Consider the following 12,021-nt stretch of genomic DNA (forward strand, 5'->3'; position numbering starts at 1 on the left):
GGAGGGTAACAGGGTACAATGAGAAAGCACATTGATCCCTCCCCTAGCCAGTCCTCCAGTGTCCAAGTCACTAATCAATATTAGATCAGTTACACAACCTGCCATTGTGCCATTAGACTTGCTGAAAGATTGCTTTGTTAAGTCCGTAACCTCCATACAACATTTAACTACTGACCATGTACTCTGCTTACCTCAGTCCTTTGCCTTCACCTCTTCACCTTCACTCTTGGCATTTGTTGTCTGATAATTTACATTGTCGATCTCATGTCCTCCTTCATTCAGAAGTCCATCCATCTGTCTGAAGCTCTCTTCATACACATGTACTTCATTTCCCTCATCTGTTTGGTAACCCTATTTTATATGCTGTTTACTAATTTAATGTCTCCTCTAGAAGTAGAAGCACATTTTAATATGGATGAGAAATAGAAAATTCACCCCTGGGATCTCACCTGTGTCCCTGCTGGATAGAGGAAACAGGTGCTGACTTTGTGGGAACATGAGTGAAATTCTTGGCTAGGCTTATAAGGGCTTCCAGGCCAATAGCCTAGTATTGTCCTATGAACCTATGAAAATGTGGTCTCATTAGTGATCTGGAAAATGAAAGGATGAATTCAATTATCCTGGAATTTATGGTACAAACCTTGTACCCTAATATCCTGCTGGACAAAGTTTTCTCACTGAATTGCATGACTTAACATAAATGTGGCTATGATCTCAAGATACTTGCCCTCCCCCTGTACTTTTCTAGGCCACAGTATCAAGTTTGTGTGCATTTCCCATGGATTCATGTCCTTTTCAAATATGAATAATCTCAAAAGATTTTGCATTAAAATCAACCATTCTACTTCTCCTTTGCCAAGTCTGTATGATATACTGGGCTATCAGAGATTGTTCTCTCATTCTGTGACCTCTGTACAAATTTTAGTTTTATTAGAATACATTTTTACATTGCTCTCCAACCTCTGCAACAAATCAGCTAAATAAAACTCACCACAGCAGTAAACTTGGTAGGATGTTACTGCTTAAAGGATTTTAGCCAAATATTTGCTCACTAATTTCCATCTTCTGATTCCACACAGTGAGCCGGTTCCTATGGCCTATCCTCTTGGGAAAGTACCTTCAGAGCCTTTAGTTGTTCTACCAACCTCACAAGACAGAGGCCTTGCCAGAGTCTATATACAACACATCCATAGTGGTTCTTTAGCCTGCTTCAGTGGTAAACCAGGCCTAGAGTTAGATCAAGGTGGGCTGTCAACTTGAGGTCTGTTGCATGGAGCACTGCTGTTTGAAAATATATTACTGTTCACTAAATCTACCGGCTAGCCTCACAGAAATGTTTCCATAGTTTTCTAAGGGAAATATGCAACACCAAAAGGCCATCACATGGCTGATATTTTCCTGGATCTACTTTTGTGCAAGGGAATAAAAGATGTCATTTTCCAGTCCTATGGCACCACTCCTGTTTACTCTGGAGCCACTGCACAGTTCTGCTAGTGATTTGTCAAGCATCATTTGCTGACATACTACAGTGAAATGCAACTCACATAGGATCATAGGATCATCTTATAAGCCTAGCCAAGAGTTTATTTATTTATTTCACCCCAAAGAAGAAACCTCAGTCAGCACCTGTCACCCCATCAGTTAGGGACACAGGTGGAACCCCTGGAACAAATTTGTGGTTAACTATCCACTCATCAAGGTTGCACTTGAAGAGGGTCAGAGAAGTACTCTGTTTGACGTCTATGGGAATTCTATTCCAGAGATGGGGCAGCCTCTGGGAGACAGACCTGTCCCTCCAGCAGGTTCTGTTGATGTCACATATTAAATTCAGGCCTTTTGAGTGGGTAATGCATGAGGAGCTAGAGTTGCAGATATGGAGCATCTCTAGTAGGGTAGGATCCAAGATTGCCTTGTAGGCCAGACATAGATCACCCCTGAGCAATCTGTACAATACTGAGTAGAGTGACAGTGATTTGAGCCTGTCCGCATAGGATAGGTGTTAGAGGCCATGGATTCTCTTTGTGAGGTATTTCTGTGACCTTTCCAGTTGGTGCAGGTGTTTGGAGTGGTACATACCAAACAGGGCATTATAGTCAATTATAGGTCTAATGAGGAAAGAGTATAGAGAGGTAATAACCTCCTTTTTTCTAGATGCAATCCCTTTACTCATGAGATGAACCATGTAAAAAGCTTTTCTGCCCACTACCGCTACATGATGGTTGAATGTGAGATTGTTGTCGACCTGAGTACCCAGGTCACTCACCACAGGTTGTGTACTAAGGGAATTGCCATTGATGTGCTAATCAATAGGGGTTATGATTTTGCTGAATGGTATGATGACACATTTTTTTGCATTTAACTTGAGGCCATGACTTTGGGACCAGTTATTAGTTGCTGTGAGACCCTCTTGTAGTATGTTAACATAATTTGGGGGGCCAGTGACAGCACCCAACTTACAGTCGTCCGCAAACTTGGTCAGCCACAGGTCTTTTGTCTTTGCCTGGACCTCTGAGACGTAGATGCCAAACAATATGTGTCCCAGGACAAATCCCTGGGGAACTCCACTAGTGACAGGTCTGCTATCAGAGGTGGAGGCTCCTAGTTTGAACTTGTGGGTCCTGTTGGTGAGCCAGCTGGCCACGCACCTGATGAGATAGGGATTTACACCAAGTTGTGTTAGCTTTTCAATGATGTCCGAGTGGGGATTATGTCAAAGGTCTTGGCCAAGTCAAGGTAAGTAGTATGTACTGACTTTCCCTCATCCAGGTCCTTAGTGAGAGTCTCATAGAAGTCAGCCAGGTTCAACAGGCAAGATCTGCCCTTGAATAATCCAAACTGGGTGGGGTCAATGCTTGGAGATTGCCTATGCTCTTGTTTATGAGATCCATAATAATACGCTGCCACACCTCTCAACTGTACAGATTTTTGCAGAATGTCCAGATATTTTGCTCATATTTTTGGCCTGTTCCTCATAAAATTTGTGTTTTTCTGGCAGATAACTGAGATAATCTGATGATTGATGTCACTAAATAATGACATACATTTGAGTTTCAGACTTCAGATCCTTCAGAAGATGTATGTTAAAACAAACCATGTTACTCTAGCAATATTATAAATTTGAAAGAACAATATTTAAAATATGTCCCCCCATTTTGTCAGGTTTTGTCCAGATTTCTTGTACTAAGAAATTGAGAGGTATGTCCATGGCTATACACATCAGACTTGTCAAGCTAATGGGGTGATAGTTTCCAGGGTCAGTAGTGGCACCACCTTTGTGCAAGGGGATGACAATTGTAGTTCTCCACTCTGCTGGAATGAAGCTTGTACTTAGGCTGTGGTCGAATAGGTTGCTCAATGGCGAAGCTAGTTCTTGCTGGAGATGGTGCAGAATACAGCCTGGGATACTATCAGGTACCATGGAAGCTGTGTTCTTTGCCTTGGATAGGGCCTTTAACACTTGCTCTATGGAGATGTGAGGTACAGGACAAGTATCAGAGCTGTTGAATGGGCCTTTGGGGGTGACAGGGGGGTGAAGTTTGCACTGAACCTATCTTCTAGCAGGTTGGTTAATTCAACAGGATCAGTGTAAGTGATACCATTAAGTATTAATTTGGAACAAACCTAGGCTTTGCCATGGAGGTTTCTGACATAACTATAGAAGGCTTTGTAGTTTCCCTTTGTTTCAGATGCTAGTTTCAATTGTTAATTGGCTTTGGAGGTTTTCATTAGTAATCTAATTTGCTTGTTGAGGCTAAGGAGGGAGTTTTTCCAATTTGGAATTTGTTCATTTTTACCCTTGGGCAACAGTCTCTTCCTTTCATTGTAAATCCTGTTGATAGAGGATGTCCACCAGACAGGTTTGTGTTTCCTTCAGGAGCAGGTTTTAGTCCTTTTGGGTATGGCTGAGTCCATGGAGTTGTACAGGTGCTTGTATACTGCATTGGTGTACTGTTCAGCATAGTTGTCTGCATCCTCTGAGGGTGGTGGTGGTGTGAAGCTAATGTTCCGTCTCTTAGGAGGTTGTAGTCAGCTTTTGAGAAGTTTTTTAGCTTGATTATGACTGGAGGGATTTGGGGGGATAGAGACTTTAAATAAGACAGACTGATGATATGATCTCACCAGGGAAGAACTTACTATGGGAGTGGTGTAGCAATCACCCGTTTGGGTGAAAACCAAGTCCAAAATGTTATCTCCTCTTGTGTGGGATGCGATGAGCTGGTGTACTGTGATAGAAATGATGACGTCAAAGAATTGTTGGGTGAGTACATTAGTGCAGGAATAGTTTACTCAGTCTGTGGTGGGGTAGTTGAAGTCACCAAGGATCAGGGTGTTTGGGGGTACCTTGATGGTGTCAAGTAGGTCCAGGTAGGATGACTGGGTGTTCTGAGTCATGGACAGGGTTCTATAGCTGGCTATAACTTGGATGGGTGTCTTGCCAACTGCCAGTTGCACCTGGAGTAGTTCCAGTGTGTCATGCTGACAAACCAGTTTGGAGGTGTGCCTGTCCTTAATGAACATAGAGACTCCGTCACCCTTAGTCTTCCCAACCTCATTTTGGGGTCAGAATTTGTGGAATGAAGTATAGCCTGGAAATGCAGGAGTGCCCTCCACAGCCCTGAACCAAGTTTCCATGACTGCACAAACGTCAGCATCTTCCAGTGTGAGGAGAGCCTCCAGTGAATGTAGTTAAGGCTCCTAGCATTAAGCAGCATAACCTTAAATGTGCTTTTTGACAGATCTTTTATGTTGGAAGATTTGTCTTTGGGACATTGCCTACTGCCTAAAAAAGGCAGAATGGGGGAGGCAAGATCTTTGGCCAGGATCCGGAATCCCATCTTCCTTTCTATACCATCTTTATTCACCAGATGACCACTGTTCAGAGGTATAGCAGGGTGGGCTAAAAGGGCAGCTGCCCTGATGCAAAGTGTTACGGATACAATTGGCAGATCCACATTGGCCTTTCTGCATATTACCAGCACACAGACGTGAATGCCAGTATTTTATTTTCATTCAGAATAGAAGTGTTGTAGCACTCCATGTCTTCAATGTCTTCAGTGCATTGCTAGCATTCAGAATGCCAGTATTGTATTTGCAATCAACTCTCCATGTGTGACATAAACTGTAGGTCTGCTACAGTTTAAACGAGGTGCAGAGCTCTGTTTTCTTTATTTATTTTTAAGTTAGGGGCATCAGCTCATGGGATGGTACCAGACACTAGAATAGCTAGCTGTATCTCTGCCACCGTTATAATTTTTGTGACATGCTCATGTGTCATTTTTATATCATTGTTTGAGAATAAGCTTTGCCAAACCTTGCACTAACAGCCGGGAACTCTTTACCTCAAAATATCAGAAAAGTCTTGAAATTAATCACCTTTAAAGAAGAGCTGAGTAAATATTTTAACAAAGAATAGAAGTGCTCCTGTTTCAGCACTGGCTAAATAATAAAAGCAAGCTATATCAAGCAGCAATACCATATTGCAAAGCTTTTGATATATCAAACGTAACATCTCACATAAATCTGAAATTGTACAAATTTCAGTTTTCATTTCCATGATAAAAAATATTACTATTGTTAATCTGTGAATATAATTAAGTTGCTATATATTATTTGTCTGTATATTTTGTATGCTATTTCATAATTTTATTATATTTAATGAAAGTAATTTAGTGTTGAAATCTGTAACTGCCAAATTGGCTTTACTCACAGCTGAATATGTTCTGTAGATCAGCCAACCAAATCTGTTAAAAAAAGCAACATTCTGCATCTTTTTGCATGCTTTTATTTTTAAATTTGTTTCAGGTTTCAACTTTCTGTTACTTAAGAAGTTAACTTGTGAGTGTTACTGCCATTTCACACTGAGCTAATAGGAGGAAGGGCACTGAGCAGACCCTGATCTGCGATATAGATTAAGTATCTGTTTTTATTTTTACGAGTTAATTATAGCACTTTTATTGTCTGCTGCATACTTTTCTAGCTAGTTTCACTGTGTGAGAAATTTTCTAAATTTGTAAAGCACCTGTTTGGGTTTGTTTGTTCTGATTTTTGTCTCCCACCCCCCCCCCCTCCCTATAGTTGGTGCCTTTGCAGTTACCTGCCCCTACTGTAAATTTGATCTGGGACACTCCTCCCAGTTTATTGTCATTACCTCATTCTACCTAATAGGTTCATAGGTTGGTACTGAGCTATCTGCCCGAAGGCATATATTAGCCCAGCCACATTGTGCGGTATTCACCGCCCCTTTAGTAGTTCCCTAGACCCTTGTACTAGCAGCTAGTACCCTTGGCCCCTATCTAGTAGTGCTGTTGGTGTGATCCCTGGTGTGAAATTTCTGTTACCCATCCACTCATCAAGGTTCCTCTTGAAGAGTGATAGTGAGGGGCTCTGTCTTATGTAGATCGGGACCCTGTTCCATAGTAAGGGAAGTCTCTGCGAAAGGAATCTATCCCTCCAGCATGTTCTATTCATTGTTGTGTTGAGGTTTATATCCCTAGAGCGTGTAGCTCAAGTAGATTTGGTTTTGCTAAGATGGAGCATGTTCAACAATTCTGGGTTGGACATGGCTCTGTACGTTAAACAGAGATCGCCTCTGAGAAAGCAGTATGCAACAGAGAACAGTCTTAGCTTTTTCAATTGTGCTGCATAGGGCAACTGTTTGAGGCCAGTAATTCTCTTGGTTAGGTACCTCTATGGTCTCTCCAACTGCTGGAGATGTCTAGCCAGGTACATTCCAATTGGTGCATTGTACTCAATAATGGGTCTGATGAGGGAAGAGTAGAGGGGCACCATTACATCCTTAGATCTTGATGCGAACCCTTTCATGATCAGATGGGTCACATAGAAGGATTTTCTAACCACTTTGGCAACATGGTTATCAAAGGAAAGCTGGCTATCTACTTGGGTCCCTAGATCCCTAATTTCATCTTCAGATTTCAGGGGATTACCTCCTATGTTGTAGTTTGCGAGTACTCTGTTTTTTCCAAAGGGGATTACTACGCATTTTTTTGCATTTAGCTTGAGACCATGGCTTTGATACCATGCATCAGTCTCATTAGGCCCTTCTGGAGGATCTCCATGTTGGCCGGAGACTCTATTATAGCACCCAGTTTGCAGTCGTCTGCAAATTTAGTCAGCCACAGCCCTTCCGTGCTTGCCTGTACTTTTGAGAAGTATATGCCAAACAAGAGGGGCCCCAGGACAGAGCCCTGAGGCACACCACTCGTTACTGGTCTGGATTCGGACATAGATCCCGCTACTCTTACTTTATGGGATCTGTCTGAGAGCCAGTTTGCGATCCATCTTGTGACATAAGGGTTTATGCCCAGGCTGGTGAGCTTATCAATAATACCCGAATGGGGAATGGTGTCAAATGCAGGGAGAACATTTGAGAAGGCCAACCCACTTAGTTCTTAACCTTGAGTTATCCTCTGCTCCTCCTTACTCCCTTTCCACTTTACAAAAAAAAAAAAAATGTTAAGCTTGTTTCCTGCCTTTCCTGTAATTAGTCTAGACCAGATACAGATTTGCTGTATCCAGGACTGTTTGTAAGCTTCTGAGCCCTCGCCGCTTAGCTAGGGTTAAACTAATACTGGCATCATAAAGTCTGCTCTTCAAATTTTCCCTTAGAACTAGCCAGTTTTTTAGTTTTACCACTCAAGTCTGTTTCTTTGAGCTCAGCACTTGTTCAGAACTAATTGTAAGCACTAAAGACACTACAAATTACTACAGCACTCAACTTTCCTCACTTGTCTAGAGGAAAACAGGTTTTAGTACTTAATAAATAAGCATCTATCCAGGTATGTCTAAGGGTCAGCTCCTGGTGTTTTCTCCTGTCTGCCTGATGAACCTGGGCATCTTGGGGCAATGCAGCAATTGCCTCATGTACACAGACAACCCTCTCCTCCTACCACCCAACACTACAACCTGTGAGAGATGCACTTATATAGCCAAACTGAAAGGAAAGCTCTCTTCACCCAAGACTGGACTAGACAGTCAAGAGGAGAGGGTAAACACTTGCACCATACCACACTCATCACATAGTCCCTCAAAACCTACACCACCAAAACACACACATAGAAACACAAAACACACACCTACATTTGCAGAGGCTCTCAATAAAAATCTGCCCAAGCAACAGGGACCTCCAAAGCAGAAATGCAAGCAACCTCCACCCCCCCCCCAACACAACCCAAATGACACATAGCTCACAACCTCAGTGTGTCACTCAACCACAGCCCATAAGGCATAACAACGTACCCAATACTCTAGTCATAGGTGACTCTATAGTCAGGCACACTGATGTTCCACTCACCAGGATAAACAAGGAGAAATTTACTGTCAGCTGCCTGTCGGGTGCCAGGATCCGACACATAACACACATACTCAGGTCAGTCCACAACAAGTACGAATATAACTCTGTCATTGTCCATGTTGGTGTGAATGACCTGAGACGTACCTCCCTGGACTACATGAAAAGAGACATGAAGGAGCTGTCTGATCTTGTAGCCCAGTCAGGTATGACCCTAGCCTTGAGTAGCATCCTGCTATCACCCAGAATGACACCACAGTACAAGGACAAAATGATTGACTTCAACGATTGGCTAAGCTACTGGTGTCATTCTAAGGGGATCCAGTATCTGTCTGCATGGGATTACATGATCGACAAACCACGATGCTTTGCCAGAGATGGCCTGCATCTGTCGCCCTTGGGATTCCGGGTACTGGCTAAGGATCTTGCCACCCCTAAACTGCCTTTTTTAGGCAAGGTTCAAATGAGAGACTCACCACCGTAACAGGTACAAGCAAGAAAAATCTGAGGGTAATGCTACTCAATGCTAGAAGTCTAAACCTCCAAATGCACTCACTCGAGGCACTCCTTAAAATGAAGAACTTCGACATCTGTGCAGTGACAGAGACGTGGTTCAAGGCTCCAGAGGTCACCCCTGCATTACCAGGCTATAATTCATACCACACCTTTCAGCCACCTAACCTGGACCGAAACACTAAAGGCAGAGTCATGTCCATATTCATTAAGGATATCCATACCTCCAGGCTAGTTGCTCAGCATAATGCATCTGAGATTTTCCAAGTGCAACTGACACTGGGCAAGACCGCAATCCAAATTGTAGCTTGCTACAGATCCCCCACCATGCCCCAGGATTCGCACTCCTCATTTCATGATACACTTGAAAATATTAGGGTACAACCTAACACCCTAATAATGGGCAATTTCAACTACCCCACCATTAACTGGGAAAACTACTCATGTACCAGCTCTTTTGCTCAACGTTTTCTGGAATTCATAAATTCCAATGCCTTGGCTCAACTTATCAACACCCCCACCAGGGGCAGCAATATCCCAGACCTGGTCATTACCAACATGGGCAATCGGTGTTCCACACCAGAGGTCAATTCCTCGTTGGTCATATCCAACCACAAGCTAATCACCTTAGACATCCACATCTCGCCCCCACCCCCCCACCCCCATTAGGGAAACCACTGTAAACAATTTCTCCAAAGCCAACTTCACGCTTCTTAAGACAGAAGTGGCAAACTTCATGACACCCATGCAGATGGACAATAGAGGTACGACTGCTGAATCCTACACAAATGCACTTTATAAACACTTACACGAGTGCATGGATCGTGCAATCCCTAAGAGAACCGAGATGTTATCTTCCAAAAAAAAAGGAAACCAATCTGGTGGTCCCCTGCCATAAACAAACTGTACAACAGAAGAAAGAAACTGTTGCAAAAAAGTGTAAAAACCCATGATTGGAGGAACTCCCTGGTCAGCCTCAGTAAAAAGCAGAGATCCCTCATAAAATCCTCCAAAGCTAGTTACAAAACAAAAGTGCCAGTGATTCTAAAGACAACCACAAAGCATTATAGTTATGTCAAGAATCTCAATGGCAACATTCAGATCTGCTCTGAGTTACAGCACAATGGCACTAAATATACAGAATCAATTGATATTGCCAACATCCTGGCAGATAGGTTCAGTGCTAACTTTACCCCCCCCCCCTCACCCCCTAAAGGCCCCATCTCTATACCGGAAGAATGCAAAGTTCCTGTAATCACGGCTGCACAGGTATAAACCACAGTCTCCAAAGCCAAGAACACAACATCCATGGGACCTAACAACATCCCAGGCTGCATTCTACATGAACTACAGAACGAACTGGCACCCCACCTAAGCACCATGTTCAGTCATAGCCTCACCTCAGGCTTTGTTCCCACTGAATGGTGCACAGCGATGGTTATCCCACTCCACAAAGGGGGAGCCACCACAGACCCTGGGAACTAGCACCCCATTTGCCTGATGAGCCTTGTCTGCAAGGCAATGGAACATATCATCATGGAACTTATAAACAATGACATTGGTAATCTCCAAACTCTGGACCCCACCCAGTTCGGGTTTTTAAAAGGCAGATCATGTCTCCTAAACCTGATAGACTTATTTGAAGCAGTCACCAAAGCCGTAGATGAGGGTAAGGTGGTTCACACAGCCTATCTAGATCTTGCCAAGGCTTTTGACACCATCCCCTACACTGGAATTATAGATAAAGTCACTAAACTAGGTATAAATCCCTATGTCACAAGATGGGTTGTCAACTGGCTCCCTGACAGAACCCACACTGAGAAAGTAGCAGACTCCAAATCCGACTTCAGACCAGTGACAAGTGGAATACCACAGGGTTCAGTCTTGGGTCCTCTCCTGTTTGGTATCTACTTCTCAGAAGTACAGGCTAACACAGAAGGTCTTTGGCTAACAAAGATCGCAAATGGCTGCAAACTAGGAGCCATAACTGAAACTCCTAATGATGTGGACATCCTACAAAAGGGCTTCACTGAGACAGATGCCTGGTGTCAAAGCCATGGCCTCAAGCTTAATGCCAAAAAGTGCATTGTCATCCCTTTTGGTAAAAACTCTGTAACCATGAACTACCACATAAGCGATAGTCTACTTAACACCAGAAGTGTGATAAGAGACCTTGGGACACAGATGGACAGTAGTCTCTCCTTTGATAATCACATCGCCACATTAGTCAGGAAATCCTTCTACATGGTACACCTCATCACAAAAGGTTTCTCATCCAGGAAAAAAGAGGTCATTGTTCCCCTCTATTCGTCACTCATTAGACCCATTATAGAGTACAACGCCCCTTTTGGTATGTACCACACAAGACATCTACAACAACTAGAAAGGCCACAGAAATACCTCACAAAGAGGATTACCAGCCTCAAACAGATGCCCTACGCAGACCATCTCAAAAAACTCTAGCTTTACTCTGTCGCATATCGCCTACTCAGAGGCGATCTTTGCCTAACATACAAAGCTATGTCAAACCCAGAGCTGTTGGACATCCTCCACTTAAAGAAATCCCAATCCCTCTGAGCTGCATGCTCTAGGGACCTAAACCTTTTCACCATAATAAAAAGAACATGCTGGAGGGATAGATTCCTGTCCCAGAGACTTCCCATACTCTGGAACAAACTACCTATCTATATCAAACAAAGCTCCTCATTAGCACTCTTCAAGAAAAATCTTGATGATTGGATGGGAGATATGAAATTCACCCTGAGGATCACTTCTGTGTCTCTACTCGACAGTGGCACAGGAAAATAATTTTCTTGGGTAGCGAAAGCCAGGGTACCTTTTTGGCTAGGCTTATATAGGCCCCGGGACCAATAGCTTAGTACCTACCTATGAACCTATGAACATTTGTCATACTTTTAGCTCTTTCTTTAGTCATGCTACTTTGTCACAGCTTCACAAACATTTCCAGAAGCATAACATCATTCACTTCATTACTCTTTCCGTGATGAAGTACCATAAGTCTTTCACTGTGCTCTGTTTCCAGCATTTTTATAAATGTCTTCTCAGTATGTCACTCAAAAGATTGAGATTTGTCTTCTAGGAGTTCCAGATCATGCGTTTCATGCTAAGACCTATTACTATTAGTATTACAAGCCCATCCGTTCAACAAGTACTGCTGGTCAGAAGTACCTTCTACTCTG

Source organism: Protopterus annectens, chromosome 6.part0 (assembly GCF_019279795.1).
Source record: "Protopterus annectens isolate FY-2018-M chromosome 6.part0, PAN1.0, whole genome shotgun sequence".
Lineage (NCBI taxonomy): Eukaryota > Metazoa > Chordata > Ceratodontiformes > Protopteridae > Protopterus > Protopterus annectens.